Source organism: Canis lupus, chromosome 35 (genome assembly GCF_011100685.1).
Source record: "Canis lupus familiaris isolate Mischka breed German Shepherd chromosome 35, alternate assembly UU_Cfam_GSD_1.0, whole genome shotgun sequence".
Classification (NCBI taxonomy): domain Eukaryota; kingdom Metazoa; phylum Chordata; class Mammalia; order Carnivora; family Canidae; genus Canis; species Canis lupus.
Genome location: NC_049256.1, coordinates 15,722,520 through 15,744,107, shown reverse-complemented (window position 1 = coordinate 15,744,107; position 21,588 = coordinate 15,722,520). Strand labels below are relative to the sequence as shown.

At 40.1% G+C, this 21,588-nt stretch overlaps 1 long non-coding RNA gene across 4 annotated transcripts in view; it reads right to left on the bottom strand.

Annotated features, from left to right (window-relative positions):
- LOC106558255 overlaps nucleotides 1-21,588 on the bottom strand; it is a 48,620-nt gene that overhangs the window by 10,363 nt on the left and 16,669 nt on the right. For 2 of the 4 annotated variants that reach the window (XR_005384355.1, XR_005384353.1), the window contains exons 3-4: nucleotides 15,521-15,637; nucleotides 194-411 (exon numbers count right to left, since the gene is read on the bottom strand). This is a non-coding gene — a long non-coding RNA (uncharacterized LOC106558255). Of the gene's footprint in view, nucleotides 1-193; nucleotides 412-4,119; nucleotides 4,378-15,520; nucleotides 15,638-21,588 lie in introns of those variants that run through there. The other 2 variants (XR_005384354.1, XR_005384352.1) reach the window with 2 other exon arrangements.

Here is a 21,588-nt window from a genome sequence, read left to right as displayed (position 1 = left end):
TCCAGGGTCAGGCCCTGGGCCAAAGGCAGGCGCCAAACCGCTGAGCCACCCAGGGATCCCTCATGGGTCCTTCTTATCTGCTGGTGGCACATATTACCAGCTGTTTATGCAATAGCCATTCCCACCTTCTTCTGTACGAATAAAACCCCTAGTGTTATTCAGGGCAGCAAAATACATAGCTAAAAATACTTACTTTCCTGGACTCACTTGGTGTTAGAGGTAGATATGTGTCATCGTTTTGGCCAACGAAGAAGTCGATTGAGTAATGGCTTCAGAGACAGCTTTCATTTCTTGAGAAAAAAGGGGCCGATTTGCCCCATGCCACTCCTCCTTTCTACCTGAACTGTGGCTGCATGCCCAAAGGTGCAACTACCATCTTATGACCATGAAGCCAAGCTCAAGGATGGAGACCTATAGGCAAAGATGGCAGAAGAGGAAGATAAAAGAACTTGGGTCCCCCAAAGTATAACTAATCAGCTGTACCATCCTTGGGTTGCTCAGCTCCAGACTCCATGTTATGTAAGAATATACCTGTGTCTGTTTTAGATACTCTACCAGTATTTTTCTGCTGTTTGCCACTAAATACATTCTGACTTGACATGATACCTGTCCTCTGAATATTGGAAACACCCAGGATTGGTTGCTGGAGCCTCTTCTTTTATCTTTCTAATGATATATAGACACTGGGAGATGGAAGCTCTCAGTAGGCAACTTTACTGCATTCCATCAGCTTTAAATGATAATTGTGTCCTAATGATACCCAAATTTATGCCTTTAGCCCAACCTTTTCTTAGTGAGATTTCTAGGTGTTGTTGATTCTTCTATGCATCTCACATGTCTGATACAACAAGAAGCCCTGTATTTCCTGCCTCTTAAATATATTCAGAATCTATTTACTTCTCTCCATCCTCAGGGCTATCTCTTTGGAACAAGACTTAAAGAAGGGAAAGCATTTACCCTCATACAGAAATATCCCAAGGACATGATTCCCAGAGATGTCCACATGAATAAAATTTTACTCTTCCAGGAGATACTTGCCCAGGCAAATAACTTCATTGTTTCTTACAGGAACTTCCAGAAAGATCCATCAAAACTTCAATATAAAGCATCAACAGACATTTTATGCCTCAAAGTTCTTTGAACTCCTTGCCTTAAAATTCAGCACCTGGCTGGCTCAGTCGATAGAGTGTGACTCTTGATCTCATGGTTTTAAGTTTGAGTCCCAGGTTGGATGTGGAGATTACTTAAAAATAAAATCTTAAAACACACACACACACACACACACACACACACAAACAACAAAAAAACCTCCTCTTGCTAGTTCCAACAATCCTAAACTGTTATATCATGATTTTTATCTTTATCTGAGTTTTTAAAAAATATTTTATTTATTTATTTTTTAATTTTTATTTATTTATGATAGTCACACAGAGAAAGAGAGAGAGGCAGAGACAAAGGCAGAGGGAGAAGCAGGCTCCATGCACCGGGAGCCCGACGTGGGATTCAATTCCGGGTCTCCAGGATCGCGCCCTGGGGCAAAGGCAGGCGCCAAACTGCTGCGCCACCCAGGGATCCCTCATTTATTTTTTCATGAGAGACACAGAGAGAGAGGCAGAGACATAGGCACAAGGAGAAGCTGGCTCCCCACAGGGAGTCCAATGCGGGACTCAATCCTGGGACTCCAGGATTATGCCCTGAGTCGAAGGCAGACATTCAACCACTGAGCCACTCATTGAGCCACTTTATCTGATTTTTTTTTTTTTTACTTTATGAGATTCTAATCAAGCCCCTACACTTAAAAACCTCCCCTTAAGCAAACTTAAAATTCTCAATGAAGTTCTATTTGCCTTTTTCCATCCAAGACACTGCCAACATTTTGTTCTGCTTTACTGGAGAAGGTAATAAACTCAGTTTTGCCTGGTCAACAGATAATGTTAGGAAGTCAGCTTTTGATGATATCATCACCTTCTCACCAGGACCACCCCACCCCAATAGTTTCTTTGTTGGTCTCCATTGCCTTTCTTGCCATCCTCAAACCTAATCTCCAAGTTGCAGCCAGAATGATCTTATTAAAATACAATTGGACCTCCTTATTGCTCTGCCTAAAACTCTGTGAGTTTAGGGTCTCCAGGACCTAAACTATCTGTATTGGTAGTATCAGTATACAGATACAGTATATCTGATACAGTATCTGATGCATCCTCACTTCTTAGTCACTTCTGAGTTAAGCTGTGGCTGGGGTGGACAGCCCCAGGTGGGCTTCAAGGCCATTCATCACACAGCAGCCACCTGCTGTGCACATCTGGGTTTAGGGGATCTTTGCTTCCAGCCTGGGGACTCCTCCACCTTTGCAGACACCATAAAACCTGAGGCCAGGATTAAACAGTCTCACCTATAGTCCATCAGGTCAAGAATTCTGAGAGGCTTCCTTTATACTTCTCAGGAAGCAGAGGATGAAGCCCTACTGCTTCCTTTGTAAGTGCAAACCTTACACATTGCTTTTTCCTCCTCCCCTGTCTTGATCTCTTGATCTCTCCTCTTTCCTGAGATCATTCCAAATAAACTACATGAGCATATTTTTTTAACTCAGGCTCTGCTTTTTCAGGGAACCTAAGCTAAGGGATCCTATACTGGCTTTCCCTTTCAGTTGGAGTAATCCACACTCTGCCAATAAATCACTGCTTAACTTTGACCTCATCTCATTCCACTCTTCCCTCTTGTATACTGTAAGCCTTTTGGTCCCCTCCTACTTTCTTGAATATACAAAAATAAAAATGCCAGTGAAGGGCACCAGAATATGCTACCTCAAAATATGCCTTTTTGGCGTAAGGGTTACTTTAAGCTGATTATTTTTGAGAAAAAGCAGAAATAGGAGATATTCTAAAAATAGTAGAATTTCCCTTTTATGAGAGAAATTCACATTTAGTTATTTCATTATTTTTTAAGATTTTATTTATTTATTCATGACAGACACAGAGAGAGAGCGAGATGCAGAGACACATGCAGAGAGAGAAGTAAGCTCCATGCAGGGAGCCTGATGTGGGACTTGATCCTGGGCCAAAGGCTGGGGCTCAACTGCTGAGCCACCCAGGTGTCCCTAAAAATTTACATTTATAAGGGAAATCTCCATTTGTAGCCTATCTCCCTGTCTGTACCAGGAAGAGAAGAATGATGCCAAATTACAAGAAACTCTCATCAATGGAGAAGGGGCCAGACTCAAATCTGTAGAACCTTACTATCCTCCTCCTGCTAACCTCTATTAAAAAGGAAACAACAGGGCAGCCCGGCTGGCTCAGCGGTTTAGCGCCACTTTTGGCCCAGGGCCTGATCCTGGAGACCTGGGATCGAGTCCCACATTGGGCTCCCTGCATGGAGCCTGCTTCTCCCTCTGCCTGTGTCTCTGCCTCTCTCTCTCTCTCTCTCTCTCTCTCTCTCTCTCTGTCTCTCATTAATAAATAACACCCCCCAAAAAATAAAAAATAAAAAAGGAAACAACAGGGACGCCTGAGTGGCTCAGTGGTTGAGCATCTGCCTTTGGCTCAGGGTGTGATTCTGGAGTCCTGGGATCAAGTCCTGCATTGGACTTCCCACGTGAAGCCTGCTTCTCCCTCTATCTATGTCTCTGCCTCTCTCTCTGTGTCTTTCATGAATAAATAAAATTTTAAAAAGGAGGAAGGAAGGAAGGAAGGAAGGAAGGAAGGAAGGAAGGAAGGAAGGAAGGAAGGAAGGAAGGAAGGAAGATAGGAAGAAAAAGATTCAAAATGGAGTCACTTGTGCTAAACCCCACATCAGCAAACCAAGACTTGATTCCTGTCCTAATTGCAGTTTCTCCCTTTCCTGGGAGTATGACCTTTAACCAGTCAATCCGGAATTACCAAGTCACCTCTAGAGAGGTAATCTGCATTTTAGATCTCCTGCCTTCTCCCAAAGGATGGTGATCTTGCTTGAAACTATCTACTTTGCTAGATAATGTCCTTGACTTTCTTCCTTCTGCCTATACAGATCTTCCTCAACTAAGATGGGGTTACTCCAGATAAACCTATCATAAATTAAAAATATTGTGATTCAAAAATCCATTTAATACACTTAAACTGCTAAACATCATAGCTCAGCCTAGCTTATTTTAAATGTGCTCAGAACACTTACATCAGCCTACAGTTGGGCAAAACCATGTAACACAAGGCCTACTTTATAATAAAGTGTTGAATGTCTCATGTAATTTATTGAATGCTGTACTGAAAGTGAAAAACAGAATGCTTGTATAGGTGCAGAATGGTGATCAGTTGTTCATCCTTGTGATCATGTGGCTGACTGGGGGCTGAAGCTAGTTGGTGCTGCCCAGGACCACAGGAGATTATCATTTCACAAACTGTTAACCTAGGAAAAGATCCAAATTAAAAATTTTAAGTACGGTTCCTAGTGAATGAATATAGTTTTCATACCATTGTAAAATGAAAAACTCCCAAGTTGAACCATCACAAATCAGGGACTATCCATGAAAGTTTGCATTTTGGACAGCTCAGAGCTCCTTTCTTTCTGCTAACATGGGATGTTGCCCAATTAGTGAGTCATTAAATAAAAGCCAATTAGATATTTAAATTTACTTGGTTGAATTCTTTTTTTAAGATTATATTTATTTATTCATGAGAGACACAGAGAGAAAAGCAGAGACATAGGCAGAGTGAGAAGCAGACTCTCCACAGGGAACCTGATGCGGGACTTGATCCCAGGACCCCAGGATCACGACCTGAGCCAAAGGCAGATGCTCAACCACTGAGCCACCCAGATGCCCCTGACTTTTTTTTTTTTTTAAGATTGGGTGGCATCAGTGGGACCAAAGGAGACTTCTGGTGGCTCAGGGACAATGAGAAGCACAGCTGTGGTACTAGCAAACCCTTTGAGTTCTGTCCTCCCCACCATTTCTAAAGGCCATGGGTATATTCCTCTTCACTTTGAGCTGCACTCTCTCTTGTGTCAGGCTTCCAGATGAACGGACTTTCCAGTCCAGAGCAGGTCTGCTTGAGCTAGCAGATGGTTCCTTGTGAAATGCAAACCCCTAGATCTTGGTTCAGTCTACATTTCCCGTATTTGAGTGAAATCCTCCCAGCCCTTGGTTTTGTCCCCAGATACCATGTGAGAAGTTGGTGGTTTCGACTTCAGTTTTCCATTTGTTTGGAATCAGTCTGCAGTCCTCATTTTTTGGCATCTGCTGGTTCAATCTTTTCTCCTGTCTCAGGATCCACATTGACATATTTTGGTAGTGTGAGGAGGGCATTTTCTTGGTCAGGCCATAATAATAGCTTTTGGTCACATCTGGTGAATTAAGGTGCACATGTTTGTTTGTCTTGTTTTGTGTAGATAGAGGCTATGTGAGTAAGAATCTCAGAAGCCAAAAAGCTGCAAAAATTGGTGGGCATGGGTTGAACACTTAAAACCTATTTGAGCACTCTCCACTTCATTCTAACACTCTCATGTTAGGATAAGTTGGTCATGGAATGGGTTAGCTTGACACTAGATCACCTGCCAACCTCAGGAAAATGTGCATGTAATGAGGTACACTGTAAAACACAATCTCCAACCCAACAACACATCCCTGTTTAGGAATTAGTTTGGCTCCAAGAGACCTAAGGGCTTAGCTAATAAAGAATAGGAAATGTTAAGTTCTAAAGAGTTAAGGGCACCACCTTCACAGCCCCCCTCCCCTCCCCGCCCCACTACCTATTTTATATCCAAGAGCTATGGTCCTGGAAGCTATAAATCTCTACAAAAATGGTAAATAAATAAATAAATAAATAAATAAATAAAGACACAAAAGTTATCTAGAACAATATGTAGGCCTCCCCCATTACACCTTCCTAGGGGTCTATCAACAAAATGCTAACCCAGGGATTGATGTCTCAATTGTAATCAAGTGGGATGTTGGAAAAGACATTGTCCTCAAAGACTACACAAATTCTTCAACATCAATGTCGGATGCCTTTCTATCTCCCACAAAGAATAGCTCCCAGGTTGGCTTCTCTTGGAGTTAGAGACTTTGAGGGATTTTCTGGTACACTGCTACATTATTGCCATAAACAGCCATGGGAAACCATAATTAAAATTAATGATTCCCAATTCTGGGACATATCAAAGGCTGCAGAGGAAATCCTGGGAAAACTGGCAGAAGCCAGTAAAGAATGAGAATTATTACGAGAGTTAGCTCTTTGTTTTTTTTTTTTTTTTAATTTTTATTTATTTATGATAGTCACAGAGAGAGAGAGGCAGAGACACAGGCAGAGGGAGAAGCAGGCTCCATGCACCGGGAGCCTGATGTGGGATTCGATCCCGGGTCTCCAGGATCGCGCCCTGGGCCAAAGGCAGGCGCCAAACCGCTGCGCCACCCAGGGATCCCGAGAGTTAGCTCTTTAATCTCTGTCTGTAGTGGTCAGTTGAGAGAGGAAATTAAAATTTCATATTGTTAGGGCACTTGGCTGGCTCAGTTGGTAGAGCATGTGACTCTTGATCTTGGGGTCATGAGTCCAAGCCCTATGTTGGGTGTGCAGCTTACTTTAAAAAAAATTCACATTGTACCTTCCTTTCCAAATACAGACTCACTAATCCTTTTTCTCTTAGGTATATCAATTAACTTCATGTTTGTTTCATTTTGTGTCCTAAGAACATGCTTTGGCTTTCTGCCTGCCTGGGACATGTAGGTTGACAGTTCTTTCTTTTGGTTATCTTTGGGAGTGACTTTGGATTGTGGGAAGGTAGTATCCTTTGCACTCTCTTTGGGGACCCACCCTCCTTTTTTTTTTTTAAGATTTTATTTATTTATCCATTAGAGACACACAGAGAGAGAGAGAGAGAGAGAGAGAGAGAGAGAGAGGCAAAGATACAGGCAGAGGGAGAAGCAGGCTCCACGCAGGGAGCCTGACGTGGGACTTGATCCCAGGTCTCCAGGATCACACCCTGGGCTGCAGGTAGCGCTAAACCGCTGCGCCGTGGACCCACCTTTCTTACATCCAAGAGGGTTGTTCAACACTCCCTGAAAACTGACAAGCTCTTTCACCTCTCCTACACTAAAATAAAACTATGTACCCAAAAGGAAAGACAAGCCCTCTAAAGCTTTTGTGGAGGGATTCCACATTCCAAAGACATTCTAAACATAAGACATACTGAAACAGTCCAAAAAAGCAGCTCTAAATCCAGAACATAGAAATCTTTTGATTTCTATCTTAGTTGGAATATCCCTGATATACAAAGTGAACTGAAGGCAAGAAAGTTCAATGTGTAGATCAACCCATGATGTCATTTAAGTCACAACTCCATTCTATAAGGAATTAGAAGCAACAGACTTGATCCTACAAATCTTTGAAAGATCAGAAATGCAGTTCTGGAAACAATTAAAAGTCCACCTCTCCTTTTTAACAATTAACCTCCTTTATTCATCTCAAAAGGCTTGTAGGTGTGGTAGAAATTCTAGCCTAGAAAACAAAAGTTCTTCTGGAAGAAACGTGCATTCTTTTCCTATAGCTTAGAGATGTAAATGTTCTACATGGTTTTCTCTAGGAACTCTATCTTTTCTTCCAGGCTATCTCCTTGAAATACAAACTTCAGGGAGGTAATTTTTAGCTGAAGAAAAACAAAAGGGTCAAAGGTGATTTGAAGTTTAGGAGAATGAAAAACCTTAAGTGTCTTCTCCACAAATATTGGTAAAAAGCCTTACCTTATTCCATCTGTCAGAAACATAGTTTGGATCCATTTTATATATATATATAACTAGTGAGTTTTGGGATGTCTGGTTGGCCCAGCCGTTGGGTGTCTGCCTTCTGCTCAGGTCGTGATCTCAAAAACCCAAGATCAAGTCCCACACTGGGCTCCCTGCATGGAGCCTGCTTCTCCCTCTGCCTATGTCTCTGCCTCTGTGTGTGTGTCTCTCTCATGAATAAATAAAATCCTTAAAAAAAATAACTAGTGAGTTTTGTATTATTGTATTTGGTTCATGGCTTAAATTTTAAAACAGAAGGAATAAGCTCTCTCTGTCTGTATATTCATGTGTCCATGTATATATGTTATAGATATATGATAATTTTCTGCCTCTGGATGGTATTGCTAAAATTAATTTGTAAAAGAGCACTATTTAACTGGCATAAAGAAAAGTAAATGCTTATATGAATTAAATATTCCTAAAATCCTCAGAAATATAATAGAAACTAACCCAAATGTTTTTCAAGTACATGTGATCTTACATAATCTTTGGTAAAAAGAAAGCCCAGTTTAAATTTAGATTACTTAAAATGGGTAAGTCTAGGATGCCTGGGTGGCTCAGTTCGTTGAACATCTGCCTTCAGCTCAGGTCATGATCCCAGAATCATCAGGGAGTCTGCTTTTCCCTCTCAACCCCCCCCCCCAACCCCCCACTTTCTCTCCTGCTCTCTCTCTTTTAAATAAATAAAATAAAATAGAGAAAATAAAATGGGTAAGTCTTCAGAATTGTCACCATGAAAAGTAATGTAGATGTACATCATTTATTCTATTTTGTTTTACTAGTTGAATAATTGCACGGTAGCCCTGTTTCAAAATTTGTCAGTAAGAAAAATTTCATATGATGAAAATTTCATAAATAATCTAAACATAATTGTTGAGAACAAGTTAATTAAATTTAAGGGGGATAAAAATTTGAAAGTAAACTTCTTTATTTTTCCCAAATTGTTTTTTGACCTGAAACTTTAAAGTTTTGTTATGTAAAATAAAATGATGGATAAGTCATTAAATATCTAAATCTTTTTTTTTTCTAGATCTTTTTCAAATAAGATAAAATACTGAAACATTAGCAAAAATAGGTTTATTCACTTTTGGCTTTCTTTACAGAGAGACCAAGAATATTTGGATCTATTGTTAAACATGTTTCATGGCACAATGGAAAATTTATTATGAGGAAAATATGCTTTTAGGAATTATGAAGTGTATTCATAAGCTTGTCAATAACAGATGACTCACAATTGTTTAAGGCTAGTAGAAATAATAAGGGAAACATCTCTGTATGCAAGGAATGTAGGATGTATCTTTTCAGTAAAAGGTCATGAGGAGTGGAGGTGCATTTTGCTACAGGAGAAGAAAGTAATTTTGTCTTAAAATGTGATAGGTTAGGGGCACCTTGGTAGCTCAGACTGTTAAGTATCTGCCTTCAGGTCAGGTCATGATCCTAGGGTCCTAGGATGGAGCCCTGAGTCAAGCTCCCTGCTCAGCAAGGAGCCTGCTTCTCCCTCTCTCTTTGCTGCTCCCCCTGCTTGTGCTTCTCTCTCTCTCTGTCAAATAAATAAATAAAAATATTTTTTAAAGTGAGACAGGTGATTTCAGAATGGGAAAGAGGAAAAACAGAGGGCCAATTCTGATTGGGGAAAAAAAAAGCCATACAAAGTTTGTGAAAGAGGAATCTTGGGAAAATAATTTTATGTGTAGTCAAGATGGTTGTAATTAAAATGAATTGGAGTAAAAAAAAGTATTGGGATGCCTGGGTGGCTTGGTGGTTGAGTGCTGCCTTTGGCTCAGGGCGTGATCCTAGAGTCCCAGGACTGAGTCCCAAATAGGGCTCCCTGCATGGAACTTGATTCTCCCTCTGCCTGTGTCTCTGCCTCTCTGTGTCTCTCATGAATAAATAAATAAAATAAAAATCTGTTAAAAAATGAGTATTTGTTTTTTAAAGATTTATTTATTTATTCATGACAGAGAGAAAGAGAGGTAGAGACACAGTCAGTGGGAGAAGCAGGCTCCATGCAAGGAGCCTGATGTGGGACTTGATCCCGTGACTCCAGGATCATGCCCTGAGTCGAAGGCAGACGCTCAACCACTGAGCCACCCAGGCATCCCAAAAAATGAGTATTAATATCAAAAGTAAAATGGTCAAAATTAGGAATTAGGAATTGGTTTTCTTTCTGTTAAAAGGAAAGTTTTCTTGGACCATTGGTCTGCTCTTAGTAAGATATTGTGAAAGGTTTTTCTTTACCTTTAAAGTAATCTGCCTAGAAAGCAAAGATCTTGTGTCTTATTCAAATATTTCCTGTGTTTTGTGTTATCTTTACCATCAGGTCTTTGATTACTTATGAGAACTGAGTCTTCTCAATATTAAAAGCTAAGTATTGTTCACAATTCTGTAACCTTCTATATTTGCCTTTGAAATCTCTCATTACCATTTTGGTCAAATAGATAATTAAGTATTATTTATAATCTGTGGCCTTATTTAATCAAGTGTCTAAGCCTTTTGATTTTTTTTAAACATTTTCTTTCTTTATTCATGAGAGACATACAGAGAGGCAGAGACATAGGCAGAGGGAGAAGCAGGCTCCCTGTGGGGATCCTAATGTGGGACTCAGTCCCAGGACCCTGGGATCATGACCTGAGCCAAAGGCAGATACTCAAACACTGAGCCACCCAGGCACCCTTGTTATTTTTTAAAAACTTCTCAAATTCAAATTCTAAATGAAGTCTTTTTGACCTTGAACTAACATTGGGATTTACCAGAGGGTCCCTGGAACATCTGAAAAGATTTGTACCCTCTCCTTTATAAAAGGAGAGATATTAAATGAAGGATTATTTGCTAAATTAAATTACATGGGAAATATTTTCAAATAAGAGTACTAAGTCTTTTGTTCCATTTGTATAGGAATATAAATGTTCCACTGCTTTATTTTTTTTTTTTAAGATTTTATTTACTTATTAATGAGTGACAGAGAGGCAGAGACACAGGCAGAGGGAGAAGCAGGCTCCCCATCGGGAGCCCGATGTGGGATTCAATTCCAGGACCCTGGGATCACAACCTGAGCCAAAGGCAGACACTCAACCACTGAGCCACCCAGGTGCCCCTGTTCTGCTGCTTTATAATGAACTCTCATCAGGTCTTAACCATGGCCAATTCCAACTATTGTTTCTTGGGGTGTGTGTGTATGTGTGTGGATGTGTGTGTTTTTCCATTTACAGTTATTGTTTTACTCATATTCTTTTTCCAAATGTTCTGGCAAAAATGCTTCATCTTTTGGAGATTCATGGAAAGGACTTTGACAAGTACATGATTCTGATAGGTTATAACACTTAATTGGGTAAGGGTTTCCAGAACTAATAATAAGAACTGGATTCAAGCAGAACAAGTATTTAATTACATGGGCCTAAATGAACTGAGGATGATTATAATTTCTTTTTTTTTTTTAAGATTTTATTTATTTATTCATGAGACACAGAGAGGGAGAGGCAGAGACACAAGTAGAGGGAGAAGCAGGCTCCAGGTAGGGAGCCCGATGTGGGACTCCAGGGTCATATCCTGAGCTGAAGGCAGGCACTTAACTGCTGAGCCACCCAGGCGTCCCAATGATAATAATTCCTTGTGACCTTTTGTTTGAAACATTGCTGGTTCCTCAATGTTTTGTTTTCCCAGATTTAAGGAAACCTTTTCTCTTAAGCTATTTATGACTTACAGCAGTTTGGTAAAGTATACATTTGTGAACAAAAATGGAACATTTACCTTTTTTCCCTACTTGATCCCTCCAGAATTCAAACTCTTAAGTATTCTTTTCATGGAACTATAGTTATTTACACAAGTTCAATAAAAATCTGTTCTCTTTGTAACAGGATACCACTGGAAACATTGGCTCTACCAAAAGGCTTTGACTAGAAAGTCGTATTTGAGAGAGATATATACATAGACTCAGATATTACCAGGCACTTTTAAGGAACCTGGATTCCTCCTGAAAATTTCTAGCAAAGTAATCTTTTTTTTTTAAATTTATTTTTAATCTATTTTTTCTCAGCAAAGTAATCTTAAATGAGCTTATATGGGGGGCACCTGGTGGCTCAGTTGGTTAAGCATTGGGCTCTTGATTTAAGCTCAGGTCACGATCTCAGGGTTGTGAGATTGAGCCCTGCGTTGAGCTCTATGTTCAGCAGGGAGTCTGCCTCTCTCTCCTCTCCCTCTGTCCCTCTCTTCTCTCTCTTTAAATAAATAATAATTTTTTTTTTTTTTTTTTTTTTTTTTACAAAAGAGCTTAGGGCCACCTGGGTGGCTCAGTTGGTTAAGCATCTGCTGTTGGCTCAGGTCACGATCCCAGGGTTCTGGAATCAAGTCCTACATCAGGTTCCTTGCTCAATGGGGAGCCTGCTTCTCTTTCTGCCTGCCCTTCTCCCTCCTTGTGCTCCCTCTCCTTCTCTCTGACAAATAAATAAATAAAATCTTTCTAAAAGATCATTATTCATGCTATACTTATGTAAATAATCAAGCCAAATTTAATGTAAACAAATTAGTTTTACTGTGATTATCTTTGGAACAAATACTGGAGGTAATTGTATTTTTTTTTAATTTTATTTATTTATTTATGACAGACACAGAGAGAAAGAGAGGCAGAGACACAGGCAGAGCGAGAAGCAGGCTCCACGCAGGGAGCCTGACATGGAACTTGATCCGGGGTCTCCAGGATCACACCCGGATCCAAAGGTGGCACTAAACCACTGGGCCACAGGAGCTGCCCTGTACCTTTAGATAGTAGATTCTAATCCTGTTAATTGTCTTTAAGGTTTTGTTATATACATGTAAACCGACTAGATCTGGAATTATAGTTTCCTCAAATATCTGGCTATGACTTTCCAAACTATTACTTCCAGTTTACTCTCACCCTTCTGATTTTTTTTCTTTTTGATTTTGATTTTTCACTAAGAACAAAGACTATCCTCAAAATCCTTGGAAGGGACTATCCCATGTCCTCCTCACTACCCATATTGCAGTTGACCTCTGAATCAAACTGCTGAGGAAGAGTAGCTGACATTGATGTAGACTGCTTCCACCCAAGACACTGAATCAAGAATTCCTACTTTAAGTAGACACGATACCTTTTTTTTTTTTCCTTTCTATTCTACTCTGCCATTGGCCTGGAAAGATTACACCATCATCTGCATCTCCCAGACCATTGGAAGGTAGGGAGGAGGGTAACCTTTCAGACTTTTGGCGTTGTCATCAAAAACTCCCAATCTGTCTATTAACCATTAGCAGGCACTTAGCAGAAGTGGTTTGTGCCTGAACAGAATTTACTTTTGTCTGTGGGGGTTATCATCCTCCTTGGGCCTTTGATGCCTAGATGGCTAGTGCACCAAATAGTACTTCTTAGGTTATTTAGTTGTGTGCCTAACTTTTACACCTTTATTGGCTGACTCCCCTGAATTTATATTGTCAGACTGCACAGGAGGCTTTCATGATTCAGGATTCACTTCCTTTGGCAGGGCCCTACTTTCCAAGTAAGGAGTAAATGTAAATGAGGCTATAATTAGAAATCTCTCCTTAACTATTGAAAATATCATAGTGACTGCTGTTAAAGCAACAGCTGCCCAGGAAAAGTTCTTAGATACTCAGGCATAGCTCTTGATCATCTCTGTCTCTCTTTATTTTTTTTTAGAAAGATCTAATTTTTAAGTAATCTCTACACTCAACATAGGGCTTGAACTCACAACCCTGAGATCAAGAGTCACATGCTCTACCAGCTGAGCCACCCAGGCACCCCACTCTTCATTAGCTTTTAGCTAAGCAAGGAAGTGTCTGTGCTGTGGCCAACACCATTTGCTACACCTGGATTAACACTCTGGGGAAGTTGAATCTGTTACTTATGATCATTGAACAAGCCACTCAGCTTAAAAAGGTGACTCTTTCAACAGGGTCTTTTAACTTATTTGATTTTGATTGGCTTGGATCTTGGGGACCATGAAGTACACTCCAAACATTGGGAATTATTCTGCTTATAATAATCAGAGTAGTCCCCTGTTGTACTGTATTCTCTCAAAAGCTTTAAATGTATGTTTGTAGCTGCCAACCACCAAGCAAATGATCTCCCTAAGACTGGAATGTCAGGAAAGGAAGGAGAGAATAATTGACTTACAAAATGTGAACCCTGGGTGCCTGGATGGCTCAGTCAGTTAAGTGTCTGCCTTCAGTTCAGGTCATGATTCTAGGGTCCTGGGACTGGGCGCCACATTGGGCTCCCTGCTCAGCGAGAAGTCTGCTTCTCCCTCTGTCCCTCCACCTCCCCCTGCTCATGCTTCTGCTCTCTCTCTCTGAAATAAATGAAATCTTAAAAAAAAAAAAACGTGATTGCAAGGTTGTGACTTGTGAATATTACACAGATTTGGCAAAAAATGTCATGGTCTGTGAATATCAAACAGATCAGCAAAAGCTGTGAGACTTCATAGTAGTATCTGGGACTAGTGCTAATGCCTTAAATTTTTATCACATCTTTCAGTTAAGCTGAGAGACTGATCAAAAGTTTAGGGGTGGGTGGTTTAAAAAAAGAAAAAAAGGCCCCAAATGGAGTCCTGTATGCTAAGCCCCACATCAGGAAAGTGAGACTTAATACCTAACCTAGTTGCAGTTTCACTCTCTCCCAAGAATGTGACCTGATAGACGCCTCTGTCTTCCCCATAAAGGGTGGTGACCTTGCCTGAAACAACTGACTCTTTGCTAGAATAACTTTTTGCCCTGCCTTCTGCCTTTGAAAGTCTTCTGTTTTATACAGCTCCTTGGAGAACTTTCTATCTGCTAATACGGGATCCTGCCTGATTCATGAATCTTGAAGAAAGCCAATTAGATCTTTAAATCGACAGCTGAATTTTGTTTTCTAACACCTCCATCACTAACCACCATTTCCAAATATCTTTCCTTTGCCTTTAGCTGAAGATGGTATTTAAGGTGGTGGCTTTGGCCATTTTTCGAGTTTTACTTAGTTTTCCTGGGCATGTCCCATGTATACACTGTTTTTCTCTTGTTAATCTGTTTATTATGGTGGGGGGAGGGGCTTCTTAGCCAATGAACTTAGAAAGGTAGAAGGGGAATTATGTTCCCTCCTTTTTTTGTTTGTTTGTTTTTTTTGTTTTTTGTTTTTTTGTTGTTGTTCCCTCCTTTATACCAGTTTGTGGATTTTTTTTTTTTTTTAAGATTTTATTTACTTCACAGAGAGAGAGAACAAGCACAAGCAAGGGAAGCAGGAAAAGGAGACGCAGACTCCCCATGGGGCAGGGAGTCCAATGTGGGACCCAATCCCAGGATCTTGGGATCATGGCCTGAATCAAAGGGAGATGCTCAATCGATTGAGCCACTCAGGCACTCTAGTTTATGGATTTTAGCTGGAATTTATCCTGGCCAGAGAACGAAGTTATTTATCTCCAGAATAAGCAGGTGGATCCAGGCTCAGTTCTGGAGAGTGCCTAGAGAGCAGGGAATGAGAGCAAAGAGAACAACCAGACCCTTTAGAGGGAGGTTTTAGTAATATCCAACCCATTGGAATTGGATCTCTCCTTTAAATACCAGGCTGACATGATCAACAAAGGTGTTACTGGCGTTCCTTTCTGTGGGAGCTGTGCAAAATCCCTTGCCCTTTTTTACTAAGGGGTTCCTCCCCACTTTCATTCAGTCACAACTTTGCCTCAGATATATTACAATTAATCACATCATAACTTGGAAATAGCCTATATATTCTCATATATTTCATGTGGGTTGAGACACATCCTAGTCTACCTGGTGAAGCCTGTAGGTAGGTTTCCTGGTTTCATCAGCAATGTATTTTCTTCTCCTAATTAGTTTTTGTAATTTTAATTGCTTGTTGTCAAATTAATACAGCGCTTTGTGGAATATCTGGAAAACACAGAAAGGTGTAAAGAAGCAAACATCCCATAATTCCACTAGAAATAAAAGTTTGGTATCTGATCATAGACTTTTTCTATGTATGATTTTCGTGTACATAAAGCCACCAACATGCTTTTAAACTCTCCTGGAGTGTGGGTCACTTGCACAGGTGACTGCTATCATTCTGACCCCTAGGAGACACTCAGGTCTCCCTGTCACTCTAGCAATGGGGGCTGGCACATGACTGAAGCAAATCTGATCGGAGTTCTCCCCTGGGAATGGTATGTGGACTCTGGGAGAAGAAGGCTTTCTTTTTCTACTAGAACTGTATCAGGGCCAGAACTTGGAATTACTGGCAGTATCAGTGGACATTGTTCTTAGGATAGAAGCCTATTGCAGAGAAAGAATGAAACCAATACAAAGGGATGCCCAGGTGGCTTAGCAGTTGAGCGTCTGCCTTCAGCTCAGGGTGTGATCCCAGAGTCTTGGAATCGAGTCCCACATCTGGCTCCCTGCATGGAGTCCGCTTCTCCCTCTGCCTATGTCTTTGCCTCTCTCTCTGTCTCTCATGAATAAATAAATAAAATCTTAAAAAAAAAAAGCAATATACATAAATAGCCAAGAGGGACCCCTGCATGGCTCAGTGGATGAGCGTCTGCCTTTGGCTCAGGGTGTGATCCTGGTCCAGGGATTGAGTCCCACATCAGGCTCTCTGTGAGGAGCCTGTTTCTCCCTCTATGTCTCTGCCTCTCTTTCTGCGCCTCATGAATAAATAAATAAAATCTTAAAAAAAAAAAGAGAGAGAGTAAATAGACAAGAAAAGAAGAGAGAGAAAGAACTTTTTTTTTTTTTTAATTTACTTCAGAGAGAGAAAGAGCATGAGTAGGGGAAGGGGGAGAGGGAGAAACAGACTCCGCACTGAGCCTAATGTGGGGCTGGATACCAGGAACCTGAGATCATGACCTGAGTCAAAGCCAGAAGCTTAACCAACTGAGCCACCCAGGTGCCCCTAGAGCAAGAACTGTTGATCACACAAAGCACATGCATCTTTCCAAGGCAGTCATATCCATGGACTTCCCAATTTGTAAGAGCCAATAAACTCCTTTTTTTTAAAAAAATTAATTTTAATTGGGTTTCTAATATTTGAACCAGGGAATCACAATTAGTATAGTGCTTGTGAATTTTATCTCATTTAATTCTTCAAGAGTTCTGCGAACTGGATTTGGACATGTTTTGTAGATAAGGAGCCTAAAATTTGGGGAGATTAAATATTTGCTCATAATCCCTTGAGCAGAATTTATCTAACTCTAAATCTGGATTCCTATTCTTGCTATGTTATAGTTCCACTTTCTAAGATTGTTTTAGTAAAAGGCGAAAGATTTATACGATCTGAAGAGAAACCAGAGTATATGTTTTAGAAGTTTTAGTTTGGTTGCCTAAATATGTTTGCTGTTGCTTAAGACAGCAATCTCTCTGGGCAGGAAACAATTGGCCATTAAACCCAAAGAGGGCCAGTGGAGTTAGACTTTCATGGAAGGAGCCTGCTCTAGGTATTCTCCTTTCCTCCCTTTAGCCCCACCACAGATACCAAATGCTTACACACACCAGGTAAAGCACAATCTGGTCTGTGTCCTTTCATCAGGGAGGAAGTTTTCAAGGTGAATTGAGTTCATGAATGTTACTTTCTCATCATAATTAGTGACTTATGGCCGCCAAAATGTGGATAGGGTTGGGAGATTGGCTTGTGCACTTGAAAAATCTTTGAGCATGATCCAGAAACACATCTCTGAAGAGGCAGTCTCCTCCATCTCTCCCAACCTTAAGAATCTGCCTCTCCTTCTGGAACCCGCTGACATTGCGTTCTTCATATTCTTCTCTTAGACTACAGTGATAGCATAGCAGTAGTATGATTTTCCAAGGGCTGTTGTAATAAAATACCACAAAGTGGCTTAAAAACGATGGAAATTTGTTCTGCCACAGTTCTGGAAGCTAGAAATCCAAAATCAAGGTGACAGCAAGGTCATGCTTCCTCTGAAGGCTATAGCGAAGAATCTTTCCTTGTTTTTTTTCCAGCTTCTGGTGGCCATAGGTATTCTTTGGCCTATCGTAGCATAACTACAGTCTTTGCCTCTGTCTACACATGGACTTCTTCCTCTGTCTCTGTCACAGTTTCAATTTTATTATTAAGATACCCATTTTTTAAAAAATTTTTATGGGATCCCTGGGTGGCGCAGCGGTTTGGCGCCTGCCTTTGGCCCAGGGCGCGATCCTGGAGACCCGGGATCGAATCCCACGTCGGGCTCCCGGTGCATGGAGCCGGCTTCTCCCTCTGCCTGTGTCTCTGCCTCTCTCTCTCTCTCTGTGTGACTATCATAAATAAATAAAAAAAATTAAAAAAAAATAAAAAAAAATAAATAAAAAATTTTTATTTATTTGTGATAGTCACACAGAGATAGAGAGAGAGAGAGGCAGAGACACAGTCAGAGGGAGAAGCAGGCTCCATGCACCGGGAGCCCGACGTGGGATTCGATCCCGGGTCTCCAGGATCGCGCCCTGGGCCAAAGGCAGGTGCTAAACCGCTACGCCACCCAGGGATCCCAAGGTACCCATTTTTTTTCCCTGTAGAAGGCATGGCTTGATTATAGGAACTAGAAGATGGAAAAGAAGCCTTTTTCCTCTACTGTCTTAGGTCTAGTATTTACAGCATGTGAATGAAACTGACAAAAGTTTAAAATGAAAATAAGTCTGTTTATGCACACAACACACATACATATGGGAAGACTCAGTGGTGAGTCACTCAAAGGGTGATTAGAATATAGGGCTTATATACAATCTTAACAAAGAGTGATACATTTATGGGGAAGTGACAAGACAAAGGAAGAGGGTTTGGGCTCCTACGGGTGGTAAATATGTGGCAGAAACTAATAGAAGGGTTATTTTAGTGTTTGAACAGACCCATCTCCCTACTGACTTTCTGTCTCTAGTTGTTTTCCTCCTGCTGGTATGGGAAAGAAAAGGGGGACACTTTCACAAAGGGAAATTTATAACCTGCTTTTAGGCAATTGGGGGAGCGCAAAGAGCTTTCTCTACATTTGCTACTGCTTAAATGACTGGAGCTCAAAACCCTTATGCCAACGTCACTTATTTTGAGGTGGTATATTCTCAACTCCTTCAAAGTAAATCACTTGATGAAGCCCATCAATCATGAGTATGCTTCTTTTTATAGAATTATAAACTTCTGAGACGCCTGGGTGGCTCATTCGGTTAAGCATCTGCCTTTGGCTCAGGTTGTGATCCCAGTATTGAGCCGTACATCAGGTGCCCTGCTCAGAAGGGATCCTGCTTCTCCCTCTCCTCCCTGCTTGTGCTCTCTCACTCTCATAAATAAATAAATAAATAAATAAATAAATAAATAAATAAATAAATGACAATTACAAATTCTCGGTATGAGAGTACTTGAAAAATTCCTACGTACTTTAAAATTTGCTACTTGGGGCACCTGGTAGATCCAATTGGTAGAGCATGTGACTCTTGATATTGGGGTTGTAAGTTCGAGCTCCATGTTGGGTGTAGATATTAATTAAAAAGAAAATCATTAAAAAAAAAACAACCCCAAAACAAAATTTGCTACTTATTTGTTCCTTGTCTCATATACTTCACAGCTCCTCCTTACCTCACACAGAATAAACTCTAAACATGGTGTACAGGTTCTTCAGGTTCCATCAACCTTTCCAAACTCATTTCCTACCTATCCACTCCTTTCTTTTGTTGCTTTTGTAATAGCAAGCTCCTGTAATCCCTTCTGTGAATATCACATTATTTCATGTCTTGTTGGCACTGCCCATGCAAGTTCCCTCCCGAGGAATCCTTATTCAGGCTTCAGCTCCTTCCAGAAGCTGTCTCCAAAACCCCAGGTTGCTCTAAACACCCCCACCTTGCCTTCACAAAACTGTGCAGCCATTCCATGTAGCCACGTTCATTTCTATGACCCCAGGCCTGGCATAGCATCTGGCACATCTCAGACAGTCCTCCAATGTTTAGTAAATTATACTGAATGCTTTCATTCTTGTATTAATAGAACAACCAGGATAGTTATGGTGCTTTATCTACTCCATCATACTGCAGGTTTAAAAATGTATACTTTTAAAGATTTTATTTATTTATTCGTGAGACATACAGAGAGAGAGGCAGAGACACAGGCAGAGAGAGAAGCAGGCTCCTTGTGGGGAGCCTGATGCAGGATTTGATTCTAGGACTCCAGAATCACAACCTGAGCCAAAGGCAGATGCTCAACCCCTGAGCCTCCCAGGTGCTCTTCTGGCCATTTCTAATTGACTTATAACACAGTTCAGTCCTACAGAGCACACACCAAGATGAGGAACATCACAAATTAGTGAAAGCGTTTCACTATTTTTAGCTATTATTATGAGGATATTATTTCTTCTAATATTTCTTGGAAAGTTGTGGTTTAGAGCAGGGAGATCTTATTACAAAATCCCCCTTCTTTTCTCTCTACTCTATGAATAGCTAAGAGAAGCTAAAACATAAGTGGTGAACTTACTCTAACTACTGACAGAAAAGCACCTAAAATCCCTTCTCAAACAACATCCTATCACTTTCTAGAAAATGCTTACCATTCTGGGACAGCAGAACTATGGCAGCAAGAACACATAAAATAAGCACATGGTCCGAATGCCAATAAAATATTGAAATCTTAGTTTAATTTCAAGTATTTAGATTTTGTTCATATTTTAAGATAACTGCTATTGAAATGCAATAACAGGGATCCCTGGGTGGCGCAGTGGTTTAGCGCCTGCCTTTGGCCCAGGGCGCTGATCCTGGAGACCCGGGATCAAATCCCACGTCAGGCTCCCGGTGCATGGAGCCTGCTTCTCCCTCTGCCTATGTCTCTGCCTCTCTCTCTCTCTCTGTGACTATCATAAATAAATAAAAATTTTGAAAAAAAAAAAAAAAAAAAAAGAAATGCAATAACAAATTCAAAATAAGGGGGGTTGCCTGGCTGGCTCAGTCTGTAGAGCATGCAACTCTTGATCTTGGGATTGTGAATATGAGCCCCACATTTGGTGTAGAAATAACTTAAAATCTTAAAAAAAAAAAAAAGAGGGGGTAAGATATCTCTAATTTCAAGTAAAAACAGAGAAAATGCAATCAAATGGAATCTAGAAATTACAATGTTTGTTATTCCTACATACACAGGGTAGCAAGAACCCTTTCCCTAACTTAGAACACTCAGAAATTATTCAAAAGGGATGATTTATCACTATCTTACTTTTAACCATCAATATTAATTCAAATGGGTAAAAAATACTTTAAAAGTGACATGTGAAAGTTCTTTAAATTATGGATGATTGAAAAATAATTTTACAATGAAGAACATTATTCTAAATATGTCACAAAGGTTCACGCATATTCAGAAAATTTTTTGCTAAGTATGTGACAAACACCAAGTTGATATTAAAACACAAAGAACTCTTTACATATCAACAAGAAAAGATACAAAATATTTAAAAATGGAAAGGCATGTAAGCAGGAAACTCACAAAAGAATAAAAAGAAAAAACCAGTAATAATTACATTTTTATACTTATTAGTGAAAGGACTTAAATAATTAAATAATGCAAATTAAATGACATTTCTAGCATACTGTCAAAGATGAAAAACTGAGAAAAGAATGGCAAGAAGTAGAGAAATAAATATAATCATGTATTTACTGACTGTGCTTGAAAGTCTCCCCCCTGCTTTCTGGTTCCCAATTGTACAATATGGAACGAAATTTAAAATATGCATTTTCACTGACCCCCCAAATCCCTTTTTTTGTAAATTATTTTATCACAAGTGCAAAGATATGCACAGGAATGTTTATTATATTAATTTTTCTTTTTCTTTTAAAATCAAAATTATACATGCACATAATTTTAAGAGTGAAATAGTTCCCCAAGG